Genomic DNA, 26,750 nt, shown 5'->3' with positions numbered 1-26,750 from the left:
TTGTTATTCTTGGTTGTGTCTAGCTTACATGATGTTGAGGAACCTCTGTCTTTTGATGAAGCACAAAATTCAGAAAATTAGATGGCTACCATGCAATCAAAATATGATGCACTTATAGAAAATGACACATGGACTTTATGTGATTTGCCTCCTGGCAAAAAGGCCTTTGGTATGAAGTGGGTTTACAAGTTGAAACGCAAGCCAAATGGTGAGATCGATCGCCATAAGGCTCGAATTGTTGCCAAGGGTTATGCACAACAAAAAGGCACATATTATAAAGAAACTTTTTCTCCCACTTTTTGTATGACTACTGTGCATTTTCTATGTGCATTGGCAGCTCATTTTGGTTGGGATGTACATCAATCAGACATTGTTACTGCTTTGTTGAATGGTTATATATTTGAGGAAGTTTATGTAACACAGCCTCACAGTTTTGTCAACAAAGGACAAGAGGAAAAAGTGTGCAAATATAAGAAGGCTTTGTATGGGTTGAAGCAATCTCCTTGTGCTTGGTATGAGAAAGCTGACACTCATTTGGTCAAACGAGGCTTTCGTAGCAATCCAACAGAAAGCACATTGTATGTCAAGCATGAGGGAGATGTACTTCTCATTGTTGTTCTTTATGTGGATGATTTGTTGATTACTGTTCCCAATGAGGAACATATTTTTGAATTTAAGGCCGATTTAAATGCTACTTTCAAGATGAAAGATTTGGGGCTATTGCATCATTACTTGGGTATACAGTTTAAGCAGTGTGATGGTGGTATTGCCTCGTGTCAGAAAAGTTACATAGAGACATTGCTATGTAAGTTTGGACTTGAGGATTGCAAACCTATTGCCACTCCCATCGAAACAGGTTTGAAATTGAGTCTTCATGACGCTGGTGATCCTGTTGATGTCACTCTTTACCGAAACACTGTTGGTTGCCTTATTTATGTATGCAAAACGAGGCCGGATATCCAGTTTTCAATCTCAGAAGTCAGCAAATTTATGCATAGCCCAGGGTCTAAGCATTGGCAGGATGTCAAGAGGATTTTCCACTACCTTAGTGGCACTTTACATCTTGTCTTGTTTTCTCCCAAGGGGGATCATTGCCGCCAGACTTACATGCTTTTTTGGACTCGGATTGGTGGGCTGGTTGTTTTGACACGCGAGTGTCCACAAGTGGTTTTTGTTTCATGCTTGGCAGTTCGTGTATATCATGATTGAGCAAGAAGCAACCTACTATGTCCACTTCAAGTTGTGAGGCTGAGTACAGGGTAGTCTTCACAGCTACGGTTGAGTGTATATGGCTCTGATGCCTTATGGATGATTTGGGTGTTGGACAGGACACTGCCAACACTATCTACACTGACAGTCAAAGCGCATTGGCAGTTGCGAGGAACCCATTTTTTCATGCTCGCACAAAGCACATTGAGGTGCATTACCACTATGTCAGGGAGAGGCTCTCAGCAGGAGAGATCATCTTGGCTTATGTGCCAACACATGACAACCTTGCAGATCTTTTCACAAAGGCATTGTCTCGTGAGAAGTTCAAAGCTTTGGGCTTACTCCCCTTTGTGGACTGATCATGTCCTCAGGGCATGGCAATTCATGTGCCAGCTCTCGTTCACTGCATCACTCCAGGGGGGATTTGTTACGATATACATGTGGTAGTGATGTGTGTGAACACACTAGGACTTCCGGGGCATTTTTCCCTCTTTAGGAGGTTTTTTTCCCGTGCATTGTATATACACCCATCACTCTAGGGCTATCTATCTTCCCATTGCACACTAAGTAATGCTTCTCTCTTTGCGTGCCTTGATCTTCGTTCATCTTCTCCAAGCTGTGTGTGTTTTCCTGCAACCCTAATGCCAACAGTTAATACCCTCCCTTGGTGAGTTTAGATTTAGCATGATTGAAGCTTGCTTTTATTTGTAGGAAAATAGCGATGCTAAGGTGAAGGCGAGGCAGATATAATTGATGGGTGATTGTAAATTGTAATAATTTTAACTTGCGAAGAAAAGATTTTATCCTTGAATATATTAGTTATGTGTGAGAGTATGTTCCCTTTTCTACATAGAGGTGCTATGAGTTGGATTCTAATCATAGTCAACTGTGTGTGAGTAGGTTCACTCTTGCATATGGAGTGATGGTATAAAGAGACATGGATTTGGCCATTTACGTGAAATGGCCTTATTTCTCAGACCAAATCTGACTCATTCTCTCTGAAATTAAGATGGCATGGATGTTAATGCTACTAGTTATTAATGGTCTACTCTATGTTTTATGTTTGTCTCCTGCTCTATAGGTAGGCAACTTGTCACCCTACCCTGATGTATACCATTTTTGCTTTTGCACTTGCTATGCCCTTCATAATGCCCATTTTTGTGCAATGCCCACCAATTTGGTTCAACTATTACATATCGCCTTGCTTTGATCTATACCCATTTTGCTTCGGTATCTGATATGCCCCATGTAACACCCATTTTTGCACAATGACTGTTGAATTGGCTCAACTATTTCATTTGTTAAAACAATGTTGCTTAATCTTTGTTTTGTGTTTCGTTTGCGTTTAAACCTTCAAAGGTTTATTGAGAGTTGCACATGTTGTAGAAGTTTTTGGGAAGGATTTCTTGCTTGTAGTGGCATGCTATCATCCTTGTCCTCTTTTGCAAGATTTTCTTATGCGACCAGTATACTCTTCCTATGGCTATATTACATGTTGATTTTTGTAGCTCTAGTAGTGTTCATTGGACTGCATTGACATGATGTGTTGCATGATGTTGCTTTCTGATTGTGTCCAATTCAAATGCCCCAAAGTCTTGAAACTTGCACACATGATGTAGATGTTTTTGGAACCCCTCAATCAACAAGGGCCTGCATTGGAATGTGACGTCCATGGTTTCTTGATGATGTATTGTCCCCTTTTTTTGCTTGTCTTTGTTTATTTTCCTCGAATCCATATTGAATCATGCACCTTATGTAGTGTGAAATTTTTTTTAATGACCTGGATATTCAATGTTCTACATTTAGTTGTATGTAGTAATATGTGGTGTTTACATCATTACTTGTTTGTTTGTGCAGATATTATTAAATCATGAGAGTATGTATTTAAGATCGAGCTAGGCATTTTTTGGATTTTAGGTCACTGCTTTGTACTCGTCCTTGTTTAGATTTTGGTGTTTATTGTTGACTAGAGGCTCTTGGTTGCTCTCCATTATGAGATAGCATGTTGTTGTTGTGAAAACCCTTGTCGTTGTTATGGTCATGATAAAAACCTCCCCAAAGTGCATCAGATTTCAATATCTTCAAAATTTGTTTACCGTAAGTAAATTTGTTTGTAAATGAAGCAATTATGCAATTTAAATTTTTGAGGAATTTTAAGGATTCTTTGATTGTTTTCAAAGATCTAAGGATATTTAGCATGTATTTTTGCGAGTTAATACCCTCCATTTGTGAGTTTAGATTTAGCAGGATTGAAGCTTGCTTTTATTTGTAGGAAAATAGCAATGTTAGGATGAAGGCGAGGCAGATATATTTGATGGGTAATTGTAATTTGAATATAGCTTAACACTTCCTTTCTACGTAGAAGTTTGAAAATTGTAATAATGGGAAGAAAAAGATTTTATTTTTAAATATATCAAATTTGTGCATCCTCTTTTCTTCATAGAGATGATATGAGTTGGGTTTTAATCATATTCAATTGTGTGTCAGTAGGTTCACTCTTTGATAAGGAGGTGATGGTATAAACGGACATGGATTTGGCCACTTAAGTGAAATGCCTTATTTCTCGCACCAAATCTAACTCAATCCCTCTTAATTTAAGATGGTATGGATGTTTATGCTACTAATTATTATTGGTCAACTCTATGTTTTATGCTTGTCTCTTGCTCTATAGGAGGGAAACTTATCACCCCACCTCGATCTGTACCATTTTTGCTTCTGCACTTGCTATGCCCTTCGTAATGCCCATTTTGTGCATGCCAATTGATTTGGTTCAGTTATGGTTGTCAACATGTTGCTTTGCTCGGATCTACATCTATTTTACTTCTGTGTTGATATGCCCCTCGTAATGCCCATTTTTTCGCAATGCCTATTGAATTGTTTGAAGTGGCTCAACTATTTTAGTTGGTAAACAATGTTGCTTAATCTTTGCTTTGTGCTTTGTTTGCATTTAAAACTTCAAACGTTTATTGAGAGCTACACATGTTGTAGAAGTTTTAGGGAAGGGTTTCTTGCTTGTAGTGCACACATGCTATCACCCCTGTCCTCTTTGGCAAGAATTTTTTTATGCGGCTAGTATACACTTCCTATGGCTATATCACATGTCAATTTTCTGTAGCTCCGGAAGTGTTCATTAAATTGCATTGACTTGATATGTTGCATGATGTCGATTTCTGCTTGTGTCTTCTTCAAATGCCCCAAAGTTCTATTGAAACTTGCATACATGCTGTAGACATTTTTGGAATCCCCTTGATCTACAAGGACCTGCATTAGAATGTGATGTCCATGGTTTCTTAATGATGGATTGTCCCTTTTTTTTGCTTATCTTTGTTTATTTTCCTCAAAACCATATTGAATCTTACACTTATGCACTGTAAGATTTCTGTTACGGCCCAAATGTTCAATGTTCTGCATTCGGTTGTCTGCAATAGTGTTTGATGTTTATATCATTGGTTGTTTGTTTGTGCATATATCATTAGCTCATGAGAGCATGGATTTTAGATGGAGCTAGGGATTTATTGGATTTTAGGTCACTGCTTTGTACTATTCCTTGTTTAAATTTTGGTGTTTATTATTGACCTGAGGTTCCTTGTTGCTCTCCATTCTACGATAGCATGTTGTTGTGAAAGCCCTTGTCGTTCTTATGGCTGTGAGAAGAACTTCCCCAAAGTGCATCAAATTTCAATATCTTCAAAATTTGTTTACCATAAATAAATTTGTGTGTTAATGAAGCATTTGTGCAAATTTAAGTTTGTGAGGAATTTTAAGCATTTCATTATTTTCAAAGATCTAAGGATATTTAGCATGTATTTTTTGCGACCTAACACCCTCCATTGGTGAATTTAGATTTACAACACCATATTAGTGATTTTGGAAATTTTTCAATTCCCACTTTTAAAACTCGCTTAAGATTTGATCACATGGCCAAATCTTAGCCAAAGTTTTGAGAGCATGACTCAAAAGAGCTTTTCAGGTTCTACCTTGTGTAAGGAGCTGGACTTAAAAACTAGTTTGAGATTTTTCCATATGGTCAAACCTATAAGACAGTGGTGATTCCCAATTGGCTCTAAAGTCTCAAACTCTCTAATATGGTGTTTTAGCGTGATTGAAGCTTGGTTTTATTTGTAGGAAATAGTGATGCTAGGATGAAGGTGATGCATATATAATTGGTAGGTGATTATAATTTGAATATAGCTTAACACTTCAATTTTATGTAGAAGTTTGAAAGTTGTAATAATTTTAACTTGGGAAAGAAAACATTTTATCCTTGAATATATTAGTTTTGTGTGACAGTATGTTCCCTTTTCTACATAGAGGTGATACGAGTTGGATTTTAATCATATTCAACTCTGTGTGAGTAGTTCACTCTTTCATATGGAGATAATGGTATAAACGATTAGGTCATTTAAGTGAAATGGCCTTATTTCTCACACCAAATCTAACTCATTCTCTCTTATTTTGATATGGCATGGATGTTTATGCTACTAGTTATCAACGGTCATTTCATAAATTGATTGTTTTTCTTCTTTCTGCCTTGAATCTCAAGACTCAATATTTTCTAGAGAACATAATCATGTGATGAAAAGGATCATAATACCAAGAACACCCACCATTCCAGAGTTATTGCCAGGATTTCTATCTACCTCATGATGTTATCCTTTGATTTTAAGTAATAAAAGTTCCACATATTAATTATTCTAAGGAAGTCTCCTTAGAGCACTCAACTTATAATCCTTAGATTTTACCATGATAAAAATTCATCCACTTACTAAGTACATAAGGGTGACAACTTCATTTCTTAGACTCAAGATCCTAAGCCTACCACCAGCTTCTTCTCTTTAAGTTGAAAGCCTACTCTTCTATCCTTCCAGCAATGAGAACTATGAATATGGATTGTATCAATGGTAAGTTCTTTGATACTCTTCCATCTTAGTCCCTCTTTGCTTAGTGTATTTTTCTTAGAATCTTAGTTTAACCCTCAACACAAAGTCATAGCTCTTCATCTAGCTGCAAAGGTACTTGTAAAAACAAGAATAAAAATACTCCTTTCTCTTGTCCTATAATAGAAGCCAATGACAATATTCATGACTAAAGGGACCTTCTAAAAATTATCATTAACATGGGGTACCGATTGCGGGATATGCCCAACTTGCATCAGGACTTGCATGCGGCATTGTAGTTTGAGATGATTGCAGGGCTTTTGGACACCTTAATTAGGGGGTGGTGAAGTAATTCAAACTCTGATCATTGGACTGGGTCCATGTAAGCTATCTAATGTCGTTCCTGGCACCTTCTTGGTCGACATGTATGCCAAATGTGGTGCACTTCATAAAGCACAAAAAGTGCATGAGGAGCTAATCGTCTGGGATGTTGTCTCTTGGAATTTTTTGACTATGGGATATTCCCAACTTGGGCAAGGCCAAGAAGCATATGCAAAGTGAGGCTTGTGTCTTGAAGGCAAGGGTCAGGGTTGTGGACACCTTAATTAGGGGTTGGCAAAATAACTCAAATTATGATCATTGGATTGGGTTCATGAAAGCTATTGAAACTCATGCCCAACAATCAACTGAAGCATGCTTGTTGCATGCTCGCAACTCAAAGACAATCCCTTTGCCACCCGGCTTGATCTTGCAACTCAAGCGAAGACTCTCTATCTACTTTCTGTCCTTCTCTATATTGTAGACCCTGTCAGCATCTTTGCTTTTGCTCCTTCAAGCCATTTTCAGCTGGCCATTGTTGCCTTTTCATTCTCTCATTCGAGCCAATACTAACTAAAAGTGGTGCACTTCATAAAGAACTTCATAAAAGAGGAGTTTCTTGTTCAGTATGTTGTCTCTTGGAATGCACTGATTGTGGGATATGCACAACTTGCACGAGGACCTGCATGCAACATTGTAGTTTGAGATCATTGCAATACTTTTGGGCACTTTAATTAGGGGTTGGCGAAGTAATTCAAACTCTAATCATTGTATTGGGTCCGTGAAAGCTATCTAACGTTGTGGCATGGCACTATCTTGATCGACATGTATGCCAAATGTGGTGCGCTTCATAAAGCACAAAAAATGCTTGAATGGCTTCTTGTCCGAGATGTTGTCTGTTGGAATGCATTGATTGCGGGATATGCCCAACTTTGGCAGCCCCACGAAGCTCAGGGCTGTTTTGGGCCGATGCAAAGCAAGGGATCCTTTCCAGAGCAATCACATACGCTTGCATCTTGAAGGCAAGGGGCGGGGCATGGGTTGCGGACACCTTAATTAGGGGTTGGCAAAATAACTCAAACTCTGATCATTGGATTGGATCTGTATAAGCTATTGAACGTCGTGTTTTGGACTGCCTTGATCAACATGTATGCCAAATGTGGTGCACTTCATAAAGCACAAAAATTGCTTGAGGAGCTTCCTATTCGAGATGCCATCCCTTGAAATGCATTGATTGCAGGATACACTCAACTTGGGAAGGGCCAAAAAGCTCTGCACTATTCTTGGTGGATGCAAAGCAAGGGCGTCTCTCCAAATGCAATCACATATGATCGCATCTTGAAGGCAAGGGTTAGGGTCAAGAAGCTCTGGGCTATTTTCAATAGATGCAAAGAGAGGGCATCTCTTTAAATGCAATCATGTAAACTTGCACCTTGAAGGCATGTGGCATTACACAAGATGCTAATTTTAGGCAAAAGAATTCACCATGATACTCGTTAGTAGGGGTTGTTGAAAGAAAAGGTCGTGCCTAGCACTACCTTGGTCTACATGTATGCCAAATGTGGTGCACTTCATAACGCACAGGAAGTGCTTAAGGAGCTTCCTATCAGGGATGTCGTCTCTTGGAATGGACCAATTGTGGGATATGCCCCAACTTGGGTAGGGCTAGGAAACCCTGAGTTGTTTTCGACGGATGCAAAGCGAGAGTGCCTCTCTAGATACAATCACATATGCTTGCAGCGTAAAGGCAAGGGTAAGGGTCAAGAAGCTCTGGCTATCTCAACAAATGCAGAGAGAGAACATCTCTCCAAATGCAGTCACATACACTTGCACTTTGAAGATGCTGACATGGGCAAAAGAATTTAGAATGATATTGTTAGTAAGGGGTTGCTGAAGTAAAACTTCGTGCTTGGTACTGCATTGGTCGACATGTATGCAAAACATGGTGCACTTCACAAAGCAGAAAAAGTGCTCGAGGAGATTCTTGTTTGGGATCTCATCTCTTGGAATGCACTGATTGTGAGATATGACCAACTTGGGTAGGGCCAATAAGCTCTGGGCTGTTTTTGATGGATGCAAAATGAGGGTGTCTCTCCAGATGCAGTCGCATATGCGTATGCACACAGAGTCAATTCATTCTCTCTCTAAGCACTGAACGTAGTGCAACGCCAAAAAAGAAAATATATTTTTTCTACACAAGCAAGCATGGAGGGGAAGAGAATAACTCTTTCTTTCGTGAGCTCACTTAAAGACCACTAAGAAAAAGGATTTGTACCAAGGTAGTAGGATACATGCTAATATTTGTGATAGTGGATTACTTGAAAAGAACACGTACATAGGCAGCACATTGTTGAGCATGCATGTCAAGTGCCATGCGGTCCATGACAAGCTTCATATCCGCAATGTTTCCTCATGGAATACATTGATTGTAGGATACATCCAACATGGTCAAGGTCAAGAAGGTATGGGATGTTTTCAGCAGATGCAGAGAGAGGACATCTATCCAGCTACAATCACGTACACTTGCACTTTGAAGGCATGTGGCATTACAAAAGATGTTGATATGGGCAAAATAATTCATGATGATATTGTTAGTTAGTGATAGTTGAAAGAACACATCATACTTGGCACTGCCTTGGTTGACATTTATTCCAAATGTGGTGTACTTCATAAAGCACAAAAAGTTCTTGAGGAGCTTCCTGTGTGGGATGTCGTCCCTTGGAATGCACTGATTTCGGGATATGCCCAACTTGGGTAGGGCCAAGAAGCTTTAGGCGGATGTGAAGCAAGAATGTCTCTCTGATGCAATCACATGTGCTTGCATCTTGAAGGCAAAGGCCAAATGCGATCATGTACACTTAAACCTGCTAATATGGGGAAAAGAATTTATGATGAGACTGTTATTCAAGGGCTTTTGAAAGAAAAAGTTGTGCTTGGCACTTCCTTGGTTGATATGTATGCCAAATGTGGTGCACTTCATAAAGCTAAAAAAGTGCTTGAGGATCTTCCTTTGCGGCAAGATATGCCCTTCGAAAGGGCCAAGAAGCTCTGGGCTATTTTTGGTGGATGCAAAGCAAGGGTGTCTCTCCATATGCAAACACATACACTTGCATCTTGAAGGCAAGGGTCAAGGTCATGAAGCTCTGGGCAAGAGAGAAAGGAATCAAGCACATCTCCATTCCTCCCTCCCTTCGTCTCTCTCTCTCTCTCTCTCTCTCTCTCTCTCTCTCTCTCTCTCTCTCTCTCTCTCTCAATATAGGGCTTATGCAGATAGTGTTTGCATGCCTAAGCACCGTCAGAGACGGTGTCGCTGTTGAAAGCCTTACCGTTGTACCATTGGTAAGAGCAAGAAAGACCCGCCGTAGGCGGGTCACGTAAGCTAGTTTACATGCAAAATGATGATGAGATATACACCACCCTCACATTTGACATACAAAGTGCTTTTAGTTTGACTATTACAAACTTCTTGTTTAACCAAATGAGTGTCAACTTTATCATACCAAGTATGAGGAGACTAATTTAACCCATACAAGGATTTCTTACATTTGCACACTTTCTTTTCTTGTCCTTTCTTGAAAAAACCAGGAGGCTGCATCATAAACACTTCCTCAAATATGTCCCCATTCAAGAAAGTAGTAATGATATCTGATTGGTGTACAATTCATCTAAAATAGGCTACCAATGCAAATAGAAAATGAATAGTAGTCATACAACAAGGGGGAGAAAAAGTTTCTTCATAGGTGAGTGCATCATGGACCTGATGGAAGTGTTTTTGTCATTTCCTCTATCTATTGATGACATTGTCTTTTGCATATGGTTGGCAGATATTTATCCTTTGAACAATTAAAGATTCTCAATTAGTGTAATACATCATGGGTGTTTCGCATACTTTCCATGCCTCAGTTGGTTAGATTCTCTACTACACAAACATTAGAAGAGTGATGGTGAAACGGGAAGTCTACTTTTACCACAGCCTTTATAATTGCCCATTGTTTTGTAGATAGATTTTGCAAAGTCTATTTTGTCCCTTTTCCCTCCAATAATAGACCCGAGAGGCCAATCACAACAAGTAAGATTACTATCTCCATGCATTACATGCATTTGTTGACTGCTTTCATGACAAGGACGTAAGGAAGACAACTATGATGTTTACTTGCAAGTTTGAAAAATTCCTAGATTTCTCAGATTATGCATGGGATGTTAATAATCTAGATGGGATTTTGTATATAATGGAAACAAATTTATTTTGTGTCAATACATAATAACCTCTTAGAGCTTAGTTACTTTTCTTTTATACAGGAGGTGGAATTGAATGATGGTCAAATAGTAGCTATTGATCAAGATTAGCCGAATGGTGCCCTTTTCAAGGTGAGGTATCAGTATCAAACTGCATGGGTTTCGTGTAGTCCACAAACAACAATGGGGAATCAACTCATAATTGTTTCCCCATGACTTGTATTGTTTGGTCATCTCCCCTCTCCAGCCACAATCTCTCAGAGTGTTCACCTCTTGCACTGTAGTTTTCACTATTAACTATATCCTTCTATTATATAGATTGTGACACATTCAAAAACATTTAACTATATCCTTCTATTATATAGATTGTGAGAGAAGTGACACATTCAAAAACATCCAAGGACAAGGCGTTTTAATTTGTTTATTAATTGACAAGCATCATTGTGATGTTGAAATCAAACCAATGTTCTCCCCTACATATGCATTGAGAATCACTACAAGAGGCTATTCATATTAGCGACGCTCACACAGCGATGCTCAAAAAAAAAAATTCCCGGCGTCGCTATGAGCGTCGCAAATTTACTTGTAAATTTGCGACGCTCATAGCGACGCCGACTGGGCTAAAAAAAATAGCAGAGAGCACCCAAAAACTCAGATCTCAGATCTGAGTTTTTCGACGCCCTCAAGCAAGGAGCAGGTAACGCTCTTCCTCTCTCTCTCTCTCTCTCTCTCTCTCTCTCTCTCTCTCTTTTTTCTCCACACACACACACACGAGGAGAGGAAGGAGAGCCAGGTATGCTCCTTCCCGCTCCTCACTCTCATGTTCCCTTCCCCTCTTTCTCTCTCCCTCTCTCTCTCTCTCTCTCTCACACACACACACACACACAGTGTTTTTGAGAGAGAGAGAGAGAGAGAGAGAGTACAAACATAAACAAAAACGCACACACATACATAAACAAAGAATGCACACACACATTGAGAGAGAAAAAGAGAGAGAGAGCATGCATAAACAAAAAACGCACACATTGAGAGAGGAAAAGAGAGAGAGAACATGCATAAACAAAAAACGCACACATTGAGAGAGGAAAAGAGAGAGAAAACATGCATAAACAAAAAACGCACACACATTGAGAGAGAAAGAGAGAGAAACTAATTTAACGTCGTAGGAAACTAATTAAAATTAAAAGACCTAAAGATCTAGCCGACGAGGAGTTGAACTCAAGACCTATTATTCAAGAGGGAAATGGCATAACCAATCTATCATACTTGGCATGGGTGATAGAAAGGTTATACCATTTATCTCTTTTTATTGGCACACACATCCACACACGCGCACACACACAAGAAGAAGAGAGTTATAACGTCGTAGGAAACTATCCTAAAAGACGTTAAAGATTAGGTTAGATGTAGACTTACGTTAAATTATATTTAGGTTTATTTAAGTTAAATTAGATTAGATTTAGGTTTATTTTTAGTTAGATTTACGTTTATTTACGCTAGATTTAGATTTTCGTTATATTAGATTAGATTTAGGTCTCCATAGACTACGATGCCTGCATGAAGCGGGTGAAGAAAGCCCTCAATGGAATATAAGGTATTTCTGCCTTCACTCATGGTGGGTCCGTCGATCCAAAAGTACTGGTGAAATGTCTTCAGAAGATAGGGAAGAAGGTGAATCTTCAGGGCGGCAAGAGTCACTACATCCCCGACAATGACCATCTAGACAACCTCTAGTCATTCAACCGCAACTTCAAAGTTAGTAACAAGAGCAAGAACGGTCCAAAGGGCCAATTGCTATTGTCAGATGTGGATGGAGATGAAGCAGCGTCACCGTCGGAAGATAACTCTCACATCTTTAGTGATGAAAATGCCAACTCTTGCCGAGTTATGTGAAAAATTATGTGTTAAATCAGTTTTAAGGTTCTTATAATCCCTGTTAGTTTAGTTCTTTGTTTTTAATATAACATAATTTACGTTAGATTTATATTTATGTTATATTAGATTAGACTTAGGTTTATTTAGGTTTACCCACACACACACACACACACACACACACAAGAAGAAGAGAGTTTTAACATCGTAGGAAACTATCCCAAAAGACGTTAAAGATTAGGTTAGATGTAGACTTACGTTAAATTAGATTTAGGTTTATTTTTAGTTAGATTTACGTTTATTTAGATTTACGCTTACTTACGTTAGATCGAGTCCACGCAAGAATTACTTACGGTTTAGGGTTTAGAGTTAGACGAACAGTGAAAAGATCTACTGTGAAAAGATGTTAAGATACTGTGAAGTGCTATAGCTAGAGAAGAGGCAAAGGGGTTTTGTCCACTACATGTAGTATCATGTAGACGTGGGTCTGTAGATTTCTTGTACCCACAAATATAGGTATTGACCAATAAAGACGAGATTATAACCCGGTGGTTCTGATCTCCGTGCACCTCTAGACCGAGGTGTGCGGGGATTGGACATGACTAGAGAATGTGAGGTAGAGAGAGAGAGAGAGATAAGATGAAGAATGCCAATAGAATATTAAATTTGTTGTCCAGGTTATAAGATTTTTATCCTCATTATGAGTAGTGACGAGGATGTGGGACCGTCCAACCGAAACACCTATCTCTCAACGAGGGTCTTATGTCCTTGTAATCAATGCAAGCATGCTGTGCGACGGACAAGACGTGTTTCTTTGCAGCACGTTTGCGAATTTGGCGAGTTCAATCCATCTATTATACATCGAGTTGTTGCTAATTATAACTCGTCGGACTCTGACGCTGGCCAACAAGCAGCAATCTTGCAACCCAATAGACGCGTTCGCAGGCGCTTTGGTCAAGCAGCATATGTGAGGCCTCAAGATGTAGCCTCTGACAGCTCGGGGGATGATCATGCAGAGCACATTCCCAACGAGGCAATGTTTGAGCCCGAGATTGATGAAATGATCGAGACGATCATGGATTCAGAAAGGCTTATCTATGATGATATGAAAAGTGAAGCCGATACGCCATTGTATAATGGAGCACGTATGTTTAGATTGAAAGCACTCCTGGTTCTTCTCAACATGCAGGCAAAGTTTGGATGGAGTGACACTAGCCTCACAGCGCTTTTCAGGTGATCTATTACAATTAGTTTACTTTAATAAAACTCTAAATGTATAATGATCTGATAGATTTTTACACGACTGTATCGTATTTTTATGTTGTGTAGATTGCTTAAAGTGCACATACTACAAGCTGACAATATGATGCCAGATTCTCGAGATGAAGCAAGAAAGATTTTGCGAAACTTGGGGATGGATTACAATTCTATCCACGCTTGTCCTAATGACTGCATTCTTTTCAGAGGGGAATACATAGACATGGAGAAGTGTCCGAAATGTGATTCCGAAAGATATCGAGTAAATCTCCACGGGACAAAAATTCCACAAAAGGTTTTGCGACATTTTCCTCTACTTCCTCGCATCAAGCATTTCTTAGAATGTAAGTCCATGGCCGCCCTAGCATCATGGCATGAGGAGAATAAATCTTCGGATGGTGTGCTACGAATTCCTGCAGATTGCGCAGCCTGGAAATATATAGATGGAACATGGTCGGATTTTGCCAGGGAAGCTCAAAATTTGCGCTTAGGCCTGGCTATGGATGGCGTAAATCCATTTGGTCAAAGATCAACATCTTACAGTGTATGGCCCGTTGTCATCGTCAACTACAACATTCCCCCGTGGTTGACTATGAAGAAGGGGCACCTATGGCTAAGCTTGATTGTGCCAGGGCGATATAAAGTGGAGAATATGGATGTGTATCTTCGTCCACTATTGGAAGAGCTACAACAATTGTGGATTGGCATAGAGGTGGTGCATATGAGCCGACACACAAGACGACGGAATGCTTTGATCAGAGGCATTCTAATGTGGACCATGCATGACTATCCCGGGCTAACAAAATGCTCAGGTGATCTATTGACACTCCTCACTCAGACACTGTAAATCTTGTTTTTTCCCATAGTTGATCTATTATCATGTGTATACATGCAGGGCTTCAAACAAGCGGATACAGAGCATGTGTCACATGTGGACCTAGACTGAATGCACGTAGGGCGCCCTCACTGAAGAAGCAAATCTACGAAGGTCATCAAGCGTATCTTCCAGAGAATCATGTGTTACGTGACGGCTTTTTGGGAAGAGAGCCACCAAGGATGTCTGCACAAGCATGGTTAGAGCAGAAGGAGATGTGCGATGACGGATTGCCTCCAGGGATGAAGAGACTATCTCTATGGTACGAGTTACCATACTGGCCCCGACTCATGATCAATCACTTGCTCGATCCAATGCACATATTCAAGAATGTGGGTAATCTACTATGGGACCATCTGACCGGCAAGAAAGATACTTTGGGAGCCAGAGTTGACCTTAGAAATGTGGATCGTATGGAGCAATATTGGCCGCAAACAGCGTCTGATGGATCGATAAAACTCCCTAAAGCACCATGGATTTTCACAGGAGCCCAAGAACGCAAAGTAAAAGAGACCATTCGATCTTTGCGGACCCCCACTGGCGTAATGCACTCGCTCCGAACGTGTTTTACTAAAGAAGGAAAGCTTACCGGTTTGAAGTCACACGATTGGCATAAAATGTGTCAGGTACGTTCATAGTGGACTTTAATATCATTGCATAAAATGTGGACTTTAATATCATTGTTGCACATACTTTACAGTTTATTTTACCGATTGCCATTGAGGGATGTTTGTCTCTCGACATCCGTAACACAATCTACAAACTTGCAAAGCTGGTGCAATGGATTTCACAAAAGGAGATCAACGTAGACTCCATACCATTCGCCAAACCAATCGGCGTTGACGAGACAATCTTGACACTCGTCTAGACACCGGCGCTCTAGTGGTGGCGGTGGCGGTTGTTGTGGGGATTCCGCCGCCGATGCCTCCACACCGCCTCGTGTTCGACGAGGCTCTTTACCCTCCCATTCTTTGCCCGCCCCCACACCAGCCACAGCATTGCCATCTACGCCAGGTTTTGCGCGGCTGACTGTTCCTAGCAGCTACACACCTCTACCTACTCCGCCAGGAGCCACCCCACTCGACACTCCTCGCTTCGGGGCCCAGACGCCGGTGGAGACACCTGACGTCCGTACCCCCATCGACACGCCGCTAGAGACCCCTGCCGGGACACCCAGGTTCACGCGTCACCGGCCAGAGGGCTTGCCTTACTCCGTCGACTTCAGCGGCGACATCATCATGGATGATGATGGCAAGAAGGTGATCTCGCGCATGCGTGGTCTTTGCTCTCAGCTGTTTAGACACTACATACTAAACAAATGGAGTGAAGTACCAAGTGATTTAAAAAACAGAGTCATCAACATACTTCATGATGAGTTTCCCGTTCCAACACGGGATCAGCGCTTCAATGAAGACCTGATGAAGATTCGAATGCGCGAATACTGCAAACACAAGCGTTCCGAAGTGCAAAAAGCAATCAAGCATGGGTGGAACAGGCCAGATTGGCTGGCCAAAGAAGATTGGAAGAATGCGAAGAAAGCAGCGCGCGAGAATCCCGATAAGTGGAAGCAACAAAAGGATGCAGCCAGAGCGCGAGTAGAGGCAGGGAGCTCGCACCACTTGGGGAGCGATGGATGGGCATCATTTGAGGCCGATTTTGTAAGTGTTTTCGCATTGCTCTTTATGTTCGATAGTTTAGGGTTTATGAGTTTTTTAATTCTAACATAATGAAATCTTTGTATGTTTTGACAGTGGTCGATGACAGGACGTGATCCCACACCGTACGAGCGCGAGTACGCAGGCAGGAAGGGCTTAAACGCCCTGATGGACATTCTCGGTTCTCGCGGCGGCATGGTTAGTATTAGGGTTTACTCTTTTCTATTTTTTGTATTGTTTTATAAATGTCGTTATATGTTTATACTTACTGAAAGCTGTCTTATTGTCTTTTTTTGCAGAATCCGACAGATACGCCACTTGGACGCGATGAGACGTCTGACTAGACGACGTCAGTTTAGCTGTAGCTAGATAGCATTAGTTTAGGGTTTCTCATAGCTTATGTATCATGAGACGGATTTTATACGTCTTTTTGAACCATGTATATTATTACATTTGTCACCGCATTTCATTTTGCCAATCAATTCTTTATGCCTATGATGTTGTACAATTGTCATTATTACATTTGCCAATCAATTCATTTTGCCTATGATGTGTACAATTGTCAATTTTACGCTTGTCAATTTTGCAAACAATGCGTCTTGTGGGTGACTATTTTGGGTCTATTATCTACCCTTGCACTTTTTTTAAAAAGTGAACCAAGTACAATATGGTTGATGGGTGGCAGGGCATTCAATGCCCTGTCACCAAAAAAATTTCTCTCAGGCGTCGCTATTTATGGCTCTGGAGCGTCGCTATAAGCGTCGCTATAGACTTCTGTGTAAACGTCGCTATATGCGTCGCTATGAGCGTCTCTATATAGCGACGCTTATAGTGACGCATATAGCGACGCTCTCGTAGCGACGGTTTTAGCGACGCCGGGGGTTATAAAAACCCAGTGTATTTCCGTCGCTAACAGCGTCACAAGAGCACACAACCTCTTGTAGTGAATTGGAGACTTGTTGAACGAAACTACATGGCAAAATTGAAGAATTCCTTTCAACAAAGGTTGTCAAGTGGCACCTCTAAGTTCAATAGGATTCATTTTATCCATAACTTAGACATCACCTCAAATGCAATATAAAGAAGCAAATTCTATGAGCATAATGAGGGGCGAGTTTAGGTGTCCAGCCCAATACCATACTAGACTCTTGCATTCTTTGCACATAAGGCTCAAAGATCACTATAACCCACAAGAAGCATGCCCATAGGCCTCGGCTGCAGTGGAAGTAGATTAGGACAATGCAGAGACATATGCAACCCTAGATTTTGTCAAGGAGAGGCTACTTAGCAAAGTAGGTGGACATGGAGGTACAAAGAAGGAACAATGTGCAGGTTATTGAGAGTGCAAGACTACTCTAAGACGCCTTCCCCACCTCTTTTCTCCCTACTTTACATACCAGCCACATACATTAAGTGCTTTTAAGTAATTCAATAGAGCTTTTTAACTTGCCATTGTTGCTCCAACTTTAAAGGAATCAACCCATTTATTGAATACCCATGTCTTCAACCAAGCTTTTTAATTGAATGTAGTAATGCATGGGAATCTCGAATATGGGAAGAGCTCATGCCTCAACATCCTCTACATCAGTTCTAAGTGACATCCTAATTGACATATGGAAGGAGGAATTAGTTCAAGAATATGACAAATGAAAAATTATATTATGTTTTGAAGCTTTGCTTTTACAAGTACTTGAAATTGAAAGTCTATTTTTTGCACATGAAATAGAAATAACACTTGGCTATCTTACAACGAACAACAAGACAGGATGTAGAGCACCCAAAGGTGGAATAGGGTTGTCCTTATATGCACCATATCCAAGCCAAGTGGGGAACAAAATATAATAAACATGAGAGAGAATGAGTAAATATTGTGGTTTAGTGAGGCAATTGTTTGTGAACTCCTACCTGACCCCTACCTGACCAAAGGTAACTTGGGAGAGGGTGTGTACTTGAATTTAAGATCCCATTATTATAGATTCCTACATCGAGAAGTGGATATACTGTGGTAGTCAATTGACCTATTAGGTTCCCCAATCTCAAAAAATAAAAATCCTTTCAAAACATCTTTTTTTTTTCTTTTTGCAAAACTCACAATATGTGAGTGAATTGTATTAAAATCATCCAAAAAATACATCCTAGACCATGCTCAACCAAGTCATGTCTGCCACCATAACTAGTATAACACAAAAAGAACCAAGACAACATCAGAAGGTGCCACAGTGATCACAAGGACTGCCACTACATCCTGAAATCCCCTCCACGATGAGACTACACAGTATATTGGCTAGACATGGAGCCACCCTCTGAGATGACCCAAATAAAAAATACCAGACGAGGAATAAAGCCGCATATGGATGGATCCAGCTTGCTCCATCACCACTAGGTACCCTCAGACTAAGCCCTCATCTTAGGAGCATGAGGGTGATGCCGAGACGATTCGAGCCAACAACCAACCACCACCGAACCTCCACAAACTTGGATTTAATGGGAGCCAAATCCCATCAGAAGAGGCCCACCTGGGCCACCATGCAGCCGAGAGATGCCACCGCTTGACTCCATTAGGCCAGGCAATACCAGAACCACCCTTTAGTTTTGCACCGTATGCAACATCCACTAGTTGAAAACACAAAGTGCGACCACACATAGAATGTTCATCGTCACCAGATCCTCCTTGCAGATCAGATCCACATCCCCAAGGCCGCCCCCCATGTAGCAGGGTGAGTTTAGAAAATGAAAAACCACATTGAAGGTGGAAAGTAAAAAGACTTCTTGTGTCCACATAAAGAGAGGTGGTCGAGGACACATTGGTATATTTGTGTTTCTCTTCTCCTTTATGTTCCCTTTAAAGTTCTCTTCTCCTTAAAGTGTCTTTGTATTATGTAGGTAGTGTGCTATTAAATCTAAGCATGGATTTTGCCCTTTCGAACAAGAATTCATTCGTCATTTATCAAACAATGCTGGCTTGAAGGATTCTAAAAGATTTTCATGATTCAGTTGATGCAAGCTCAATGGTATACTAGAAGAGCCTTATTTGATGATTATACACCTAAAAAAGTTGCACAACATGCAAATGTGCATCCCAAAGACATAGACCAAGCCTACCGCTATATAACACAATGAGCATGGCAGGAGTCACAATGGCCTATCTAGAACTTGATGAGAGAAAGGAAAGTGATTTGAGACATAACTAGAAAAATATGCCGCGAGATTGCAAGTATAATTCTTAAGCATGGTCAAAATGCTTGCTAAAAATACGACAATAATACTAAGACCTTTTTTCCTACATAACCAAAAATTGCAATCTAAGTGAATTCGTCTAGACCACTACTGGTTTTTAAAACCCCTTTTTCTTAGCCTAGCATTTCACGGCAGACTAATTATACATTCAATGAATACCAAAAAATATGAGGTATATGCACATAATTATAACTCCCATTGCCCAAATGTCGACTTTAAAAATTAGTGATTGTCTGGGTTTTTGCCCTTTCCATACATTATAGATTAGGGAATGAGAGCATTGGTCTAAACATCTCAACATACTTACATTATGACACATCCATTGAAGTCCACGATCACGGGGCAACGCCTCTTAGCCGTACATCTGCATGCCATTAAATCTTGAAATCTGTAGCTGCAGCCGCTTGATGGTTGACAGCGCAGCATGCAGAATGAATTTAGTCGACAACCAATCACGACTCAACATGTAGGTAATCCAATATTCAATGGTTTCCCAATAGATGGATGCTATCTTAGCATACGGAATGCCAAGGGACACCATCATAACCTCACACCAATGATTGCTTGATAGATCAGCATCCAGAATGGCTAGAAATCAGATCACGAGCCAACTCTGCATGGCACCTGCCTGTTTTGTCTGCACAATTGTACTTGCTCTGCATTGTCCCCACCCATCATGTGGCATGCCACTATTGGCCCCACTCCTCTGGACCTTTGATGGCCGGGAATGGTCATTTAGTGACCATTCCCGAAATCAATGCTCTCGACCTCTGTCGGTTGCCCTAATTATGGGGAATGGTGAACACCATCTCTTCAATTAGCAACACACCTTGAACCACAGGCTAAGTACTCTAGTCAGCAATTCAACCCAAGCAAGACAGCTTCTACAATTGGTAGGAGTCACAATGGCCTACCTAGAACTTGATGAGAGAAAGGAAAGTGATTCCATACATAACTAGAAACATATGCCGTGAGATCGCAAGTCTAATTCTTAAGCATTGTCAAAAAACTTTCTAGAAATAGGACAATAATACTAAGGCCTTTTTCCCCATATAACCAAAAATCACAATCTACATGAATTTGTCAAGACCACTACTTGTTTTTAAAACCCCTTTTTCTTAGCCTAGCCTTTCAGGCAGACTAATTATACATTCAATAGATACCAATAAATTTGAGGTATATGCACATAATTATAACTCCCATTGTCCAAATGGTGACTTTAAAAATTAGTGATAGTCTGGGTTTTTGACCTTTCCATACATTATAGATTAGGGAATGAGAGCACTGGTCTAGACATCTCAACATTCTTACATTATGACACATCCATCAAAGTCCACGGTCGCGGGGCAACACCTTTCACCCGTACATTTGCATGCCATTAAATCTCAAAATTTTGTAGTTGCAACCGCTCGATGGTTGATAGCTCAGCATGCAGAATCAACTTAGTCGGCAACCACTCACAACTCAACATGTAGGTAATCCGGAATTCAGTGGTTTCCCAGTAGATGGATGCTATCTTAGCATATGGAATGCCAGGCGACACCAACAAACACCACATCAATGATTGCTTGACAGATCAGGATCCAGAATGGCTGCAAGTCAGACCACGAGCCAACTCTGCATGGAACCTTCTTGTGTCATTTGCACAGGTGTGCTTGCTCTGCACCTGTCATGTGGCATGCCACTATTGTACCCATTCCCTTGGGCCTTTGATGGCCAGGAATGGTGGGCTAGTTACCATTCCGGAAATCAATGCTCTCGGCCTCTGTCGATCGCCCTGATTACGGGGAATAGTGACTAATCGACAATTCCCTACACCATCTCTTCAATAAGCAACACGCCATGAACCACATGCCAGCTACTATAGTTAGCATTTCAACCTTAGCAAGGAAGCTTGTACAATTTGAAAGAGTCACAATGGCCTACCTAGAACTTGATGAGAGAAAAGAAAGTGATTCTAGACATAACTAGAAACACATGTTGTGAGATCGCAAGTCTAATTCTTACGAATTGCCAAAAAGCTTCCTAAAAATAGGACAATAATACTAAGGCATTTTTTCCCACATAATCAAAAACCGCAATTCAAATGAATTTGCCCAAACCCACTACTGGTTTTTAAAACCCCTTTTTCTTAGCCCATCCTTTCATGGCAGACTAATTATATATTCAATAAATACCAAAAAATATGAGGTATATGCACATAATTATAACTCCCATTTCCCAAATGTTAACTTTATAAATTAGTGATTGTTTGGGTTTGTGCCCTTTCCATACATTATAGATTCGGGAATGAGAGCACTGGTCTAGACATCTCAACATGCTTACATTATGACACACCCATCAAATTCCACGATTGCGGGGCAATGCCTCTCAATTGTACATTTACATGCCATTAAATATTGGAATCTGTACCTGCAACACCTCGATGGTTGACAACTCAGCATGCAAAATGAATTTAGTCGGCAACCAATGACGATTCAACATGTAGGTACTCCAAAATTCAGTGGCTGCTCAGTAGATGGATGTCATCTCGGCATATGGAATGCTAGGGGACACCATCAAAACTGCACACCAATGATTGCTTGATAGATCAACATCCATAATGGTTGGAACTCATATCACGATCCAACTTGCATGTGTCATTCTACGTAGCTGGACTACTTGCTCTGCATTGTCCCCGCCTATCATGTGGCATGCCACTATTGACCCCACTCCCCTGGACCTTTGATGGCCGGATATGGTCGCTTAGTGACCATACCCATAATCAGTGCTCCCGGCCTCCATCGATTGCCCTGATTACGGGGAATGGTGACACTCACTTGTACAATTGGCAGGAGCCACAATGGCCTTCTTAGAACTTGATAACAGAAACAAAAGTGATTCCAGACATGACTAGAAACATATGCTGCGAGATCGCAAGTATAATTCTTAAGCATTGTCAAAAAGCTTTCTAAATATAGGACAATAATACTAAGGCCTCTTTTCCCACATAACCAAAAACCTCAATCTAAGTGAATTTGTCTAGACCATTACTGGTTTTTAAAACCCCTTTTTCTTAGCCTAGCCTTTCAAGGCAAACTAATTATACATTCAGTAAATACCAAAAAATCCAAGGTATATGCACATAATTATAACTCCCATTGCCCAAATGTTGACTTTAAAAAGTTAGTGATTGTATGGGGTTTTGCCCTTTCCGTACATTATAGATTAGGGAATGAGAGCACTCATCTAGACATCTCAGCATGCTTACAGTATGACACATCCATCAAAGTCCACAATCACATGGAAAACATCTCTCAGCTGTACATTTGCATGCCATTAAATCTTGGAATCTCTAGTTGTAGTCGCTCGATGTTCAACATGAAGAATGCCAGGGGACACCATTAGAACTACACACAAATGATTTCTTGACAAATTAGCATCTAGAATGGCTAGAACTCATATCACGAGCCAACTTTGGATGGCACCTACATGTGTTGTTTGCACTGATATACTTGCTCTGCATTGTCCCCTCTTGACATGTGGCATGCCACTATTGGCCCCACTCCCATGGACCTTTGATGGGCGGGAAGGGTCGCTTAATGACCATTATCATAATGAATGCTCTCGGCCTCTGTCAGTTGCCCTGATTATGGGCAATGGTGACTAAGTGACATTCCCTATACCATCTCTTTAACTAGCAGCATACCATGAACCACATGCCAACTATTGTAGTCAGGAACTCAACCCAGGAAATCCGGCTTGTACAATTGGCAGGAGTAAAAATGGCATACCTAGAACTCAATAGTAGAAAGGAAACTGAATCCAAACATAACTAGAAACATATGCTGCGAGATCGAAGTCTATTTCTTAAGCATTGTCAAAAATCTTGCTAAAAATAGAACAACAATATTACGGTCTTTTTCCCCACAAAACCAAAAATTGCAATCTGAGCGAATTTGTCTAGACCACCACTCGTTTTTAAAACCCCTTTTTCTTAGCCAAGCCTTTTAGGGCAGATTAATTATACAGTCAGTAAGTACCAAAAAATTTGAGGTATATGCAAAGAATTATAACTCCCAATTCCCAAATGTTCTTTAAAAATTACTGATTGTCTTGGTTTCTGCCCTTTCCATTCATTATAGATTAGGGAATGAGAGCACTGGTCTAGAAATCTCAGCATGCTTACAGTGTGACACATCCATCAAAGTCATCGATTGTGGGGCAACGCCTCTCAATCGTACATTTGCATGCCATTGAATCTCAAAATCTCTAGCTGTAGCCGCTCGATGGGCGACAGTTCAGTATGTAGAATGCAGTTAGTCGGCAACCAATCACGACTCAACATGTAGGAAATCCAGAATCCAATGACAGTCCAATAAATGGATGCCATCTCAGTATACGAAATGCCAAGGGATAGCATGGAACTGCACACCAATGATTTCTTTACAAATCAGCATCCAGAATGGCTGAAACTCAGATCACGAGCCACCAGATCACGAGCCAACTCTGCATGGCGCCTACTTCTCTCGTCTGTACAGTTGTTCTTGCTCTTCATTGTCCCCTTTTGTCATGTGGCATGCCACTATTGGCCCCACTCCCCTAGACCTTTGATGGCCGAGAATGGTCTCTTAGTGGCCATTCCCGTAATCAATGCTCCCAACATCTGCCAATCGCCCTGATTAACCGACCATTCCCTACACCATCTCTTCAATTAGCAACACACCATGAACCACATGCCAGCTACTATAGTCAACAATTCAACCCAAGCAAGCCAACTTGTACAATTGGCAGGAGCCACAATGGCCTACCTAGAACTTGATGAGAGAAAGGAAAGTGATTCTAGGCATAACTAGAAACATAAGACGCAAGATCGAAAGTCTAATTCTTAAGCATTGTCAAAAATCTTGCTAAAAAGGGGACAATAATACTAAGGCCTTTTTTCGCACATAACCAAAAACCCCAATCTAAGTGAATTTGTCTAGATCGCTACTGGTTTTTAAAACCCCTTTTTCTTAGCCTAGCTTTTCAGGGCAAACTAATTATATATTCAGTAAAATACCAAAAATTTGAGGTATATGCACATAATTATAACTCCCATTGCCCAAATGTTGACTTTAAACATTAGTGATTGTCTTGGTTTTTACCCTTTACATATTTTATAAATGAGGGACTTTGAGCACTCATCTAGACGTACCTGCATGTTTACATTATGACGCATCCATCAAAGTCTACAATCGCAGGGCAACGCCTCTCAACCATACCTCTACATGCCATTAAATCTTGGAATCTCTAGTTGTAGCCACTCGATGGTTGAAAGTTCAACATGCAGAATGCACTTACTCGGCAACCAATCTTGACTCAACATGTAGGTAATCCAAAATCGATAGATGGATGCCGTCTGAGCATACAAAATGCCAAAGGATACCATTAGATTTTCACACCAATGATTGTTTGACATATCAAAATCCAGAATGGTTGAAACTCACATCACAAGCCAACTATGCATGGCACCTGCCTCTGTCATCTGCGTAGTTGTACTTGCTTTGTACTTGCTCTGCATTGTCCCCTCCTATCCTGGCATGTCGTTAATGGCCTCATTCCCCTGGACCTTAGATGGCCAAGAGTGGGGCATGTGGCTCCACTCCATTGGATGTTTTAATGACCATTCCTATAAGGTCTCTCCCGGACTTTCAAAGCAAGAATCTCATTTCCTTGCATGGGAAAAGCTTCTTATATTAGACAAATTAATAAGAGGATATTTTTAAATATTTCTAAGAAAAGAAAAAGAGTTTTTCTTTTTAAGCATTCAAGATACAAGGAAAAAAAAAAAGAATTGGTCTCGTACAAGAATGAGTAAAAGGTTTGAAAGGTCGGTGGGTTGAAATGCAAGGATGAGGAAGAAGAATAGGTGGAAGAATCATTCATTGGATGAATTAATCAAAAGGGATTGAAGGCCTTTCCTATATAAAGAGCTCCTTTATGTTTTACTTACTTAGACACACTTAGACAATTGTTCATTTTATCCTCACTCTCCACTTAGCCTTATGCAAGCTCACAAAGCTCCATAGTCACCTTATGTTGGAAAAATTCTCTAATCCATTGCCAGCTATCTAACCTCCCTTCTCCCAAACCTTCTCCTTGCCAACTTTCGGCCACTCGAATATTCAATTACTCTTCGATTGACGTGAAGGAGAAGATCAACCTCTCCCAAGAAACCACCACCATCAATCTGAAAAAGGAACTGAAGAGAAGAAAAGGAGAAGTTCAACCTCTTTCAAGCATCCACTATCAATTCGACCAAAGAAAGTAAGAAGGATTAAGACGCTAAGCTTCTTGTCTCTTTTCCAAGTTCCTTTTACGAGGTAAGTTTAATCTCCATCTTCATATATTAGAAAGAGTTACACTCACACATGAAGCGTTTCATTCACACACACTCACACACATTCATTAAGAAGAGTTGCACTCACACATGAAGTTGGGAAAACGTTACATTCACACACACTAAACCACAAGCAAAGCATAAATTGACCCAAAGGCATCTTACACATTCAACCACTATTTATGCCCTCTGTCTTTGAAAAACTAAGATGAGATTGCACTTACTCCATGCTTAAGAATTGCAATATTGCATAAAATATCATGTTACCACATAACACTGCACCATTAGTCAATTCCTGTTTGAGTCTCAAATTTTTTATCTTTTTCACGGGATTTCTAGGGGGAGCAGGGAATGGCTCCTACTATGGAGATGTCCCATAGGCGACCGGAACCAAACTTCACCGCCTCCATGGAGATGGCCTTGCATTGGATGTGAAAAGGGGTAATGAAGTAAAATAGGCAAACATGGGGGACGATTAAGGAGCGAGCTCAACGAAGCGAGCTTTGGAGCGAGTTTTTTTTTTTTCATCCACCACCACTACCTTCCATTGCCGCCCCCTAGCAACCATCACCACCCACCACCCTAGCCCACCACTGGTGGTTAGTGGTGCTAACTTACTACCATCATGTGTTGCCCCTACGCCTACCACCACCGCCCATTGCCGCCCCTCCCTCCAGTGGAGTAACCAAGGACCTCCTCTCTCTCTCTCTCTCTCTCTCTCTCTCTCTCTCTCTCTCTCTCTCTCTCTCTCTCGTTCTCTCTCGTGCTGTCTTCCCACTATGCGTGTGTCTCTCTCTCGCCCGCCACCTCTCTCTCTCTCTCTCTCTCTCTCTCTCTCTCTCTCTCTCTCTCTT

The sequence above is a fragment of the Adiantum capillus-veneris genome, chromosome 19 (genome assembly GCF_014529385.1).
Source record: "Adiantum capillus-veneris isolate H3 chromosome 19, ASM1452938v2, whole genome shotgun sequence".
Lineage (NCBI taxonomy): Eukaryota > Viridiplantae > Streptophyta > Polypodiopsida > Polypodiales > Pteridaceae > Adiantum > Adiantum capillus-veneris.
The sequence above is the reverse complement of the archived record's forward strand: the minus strand, read 5'-3'. Positions refer to the sequence as shown.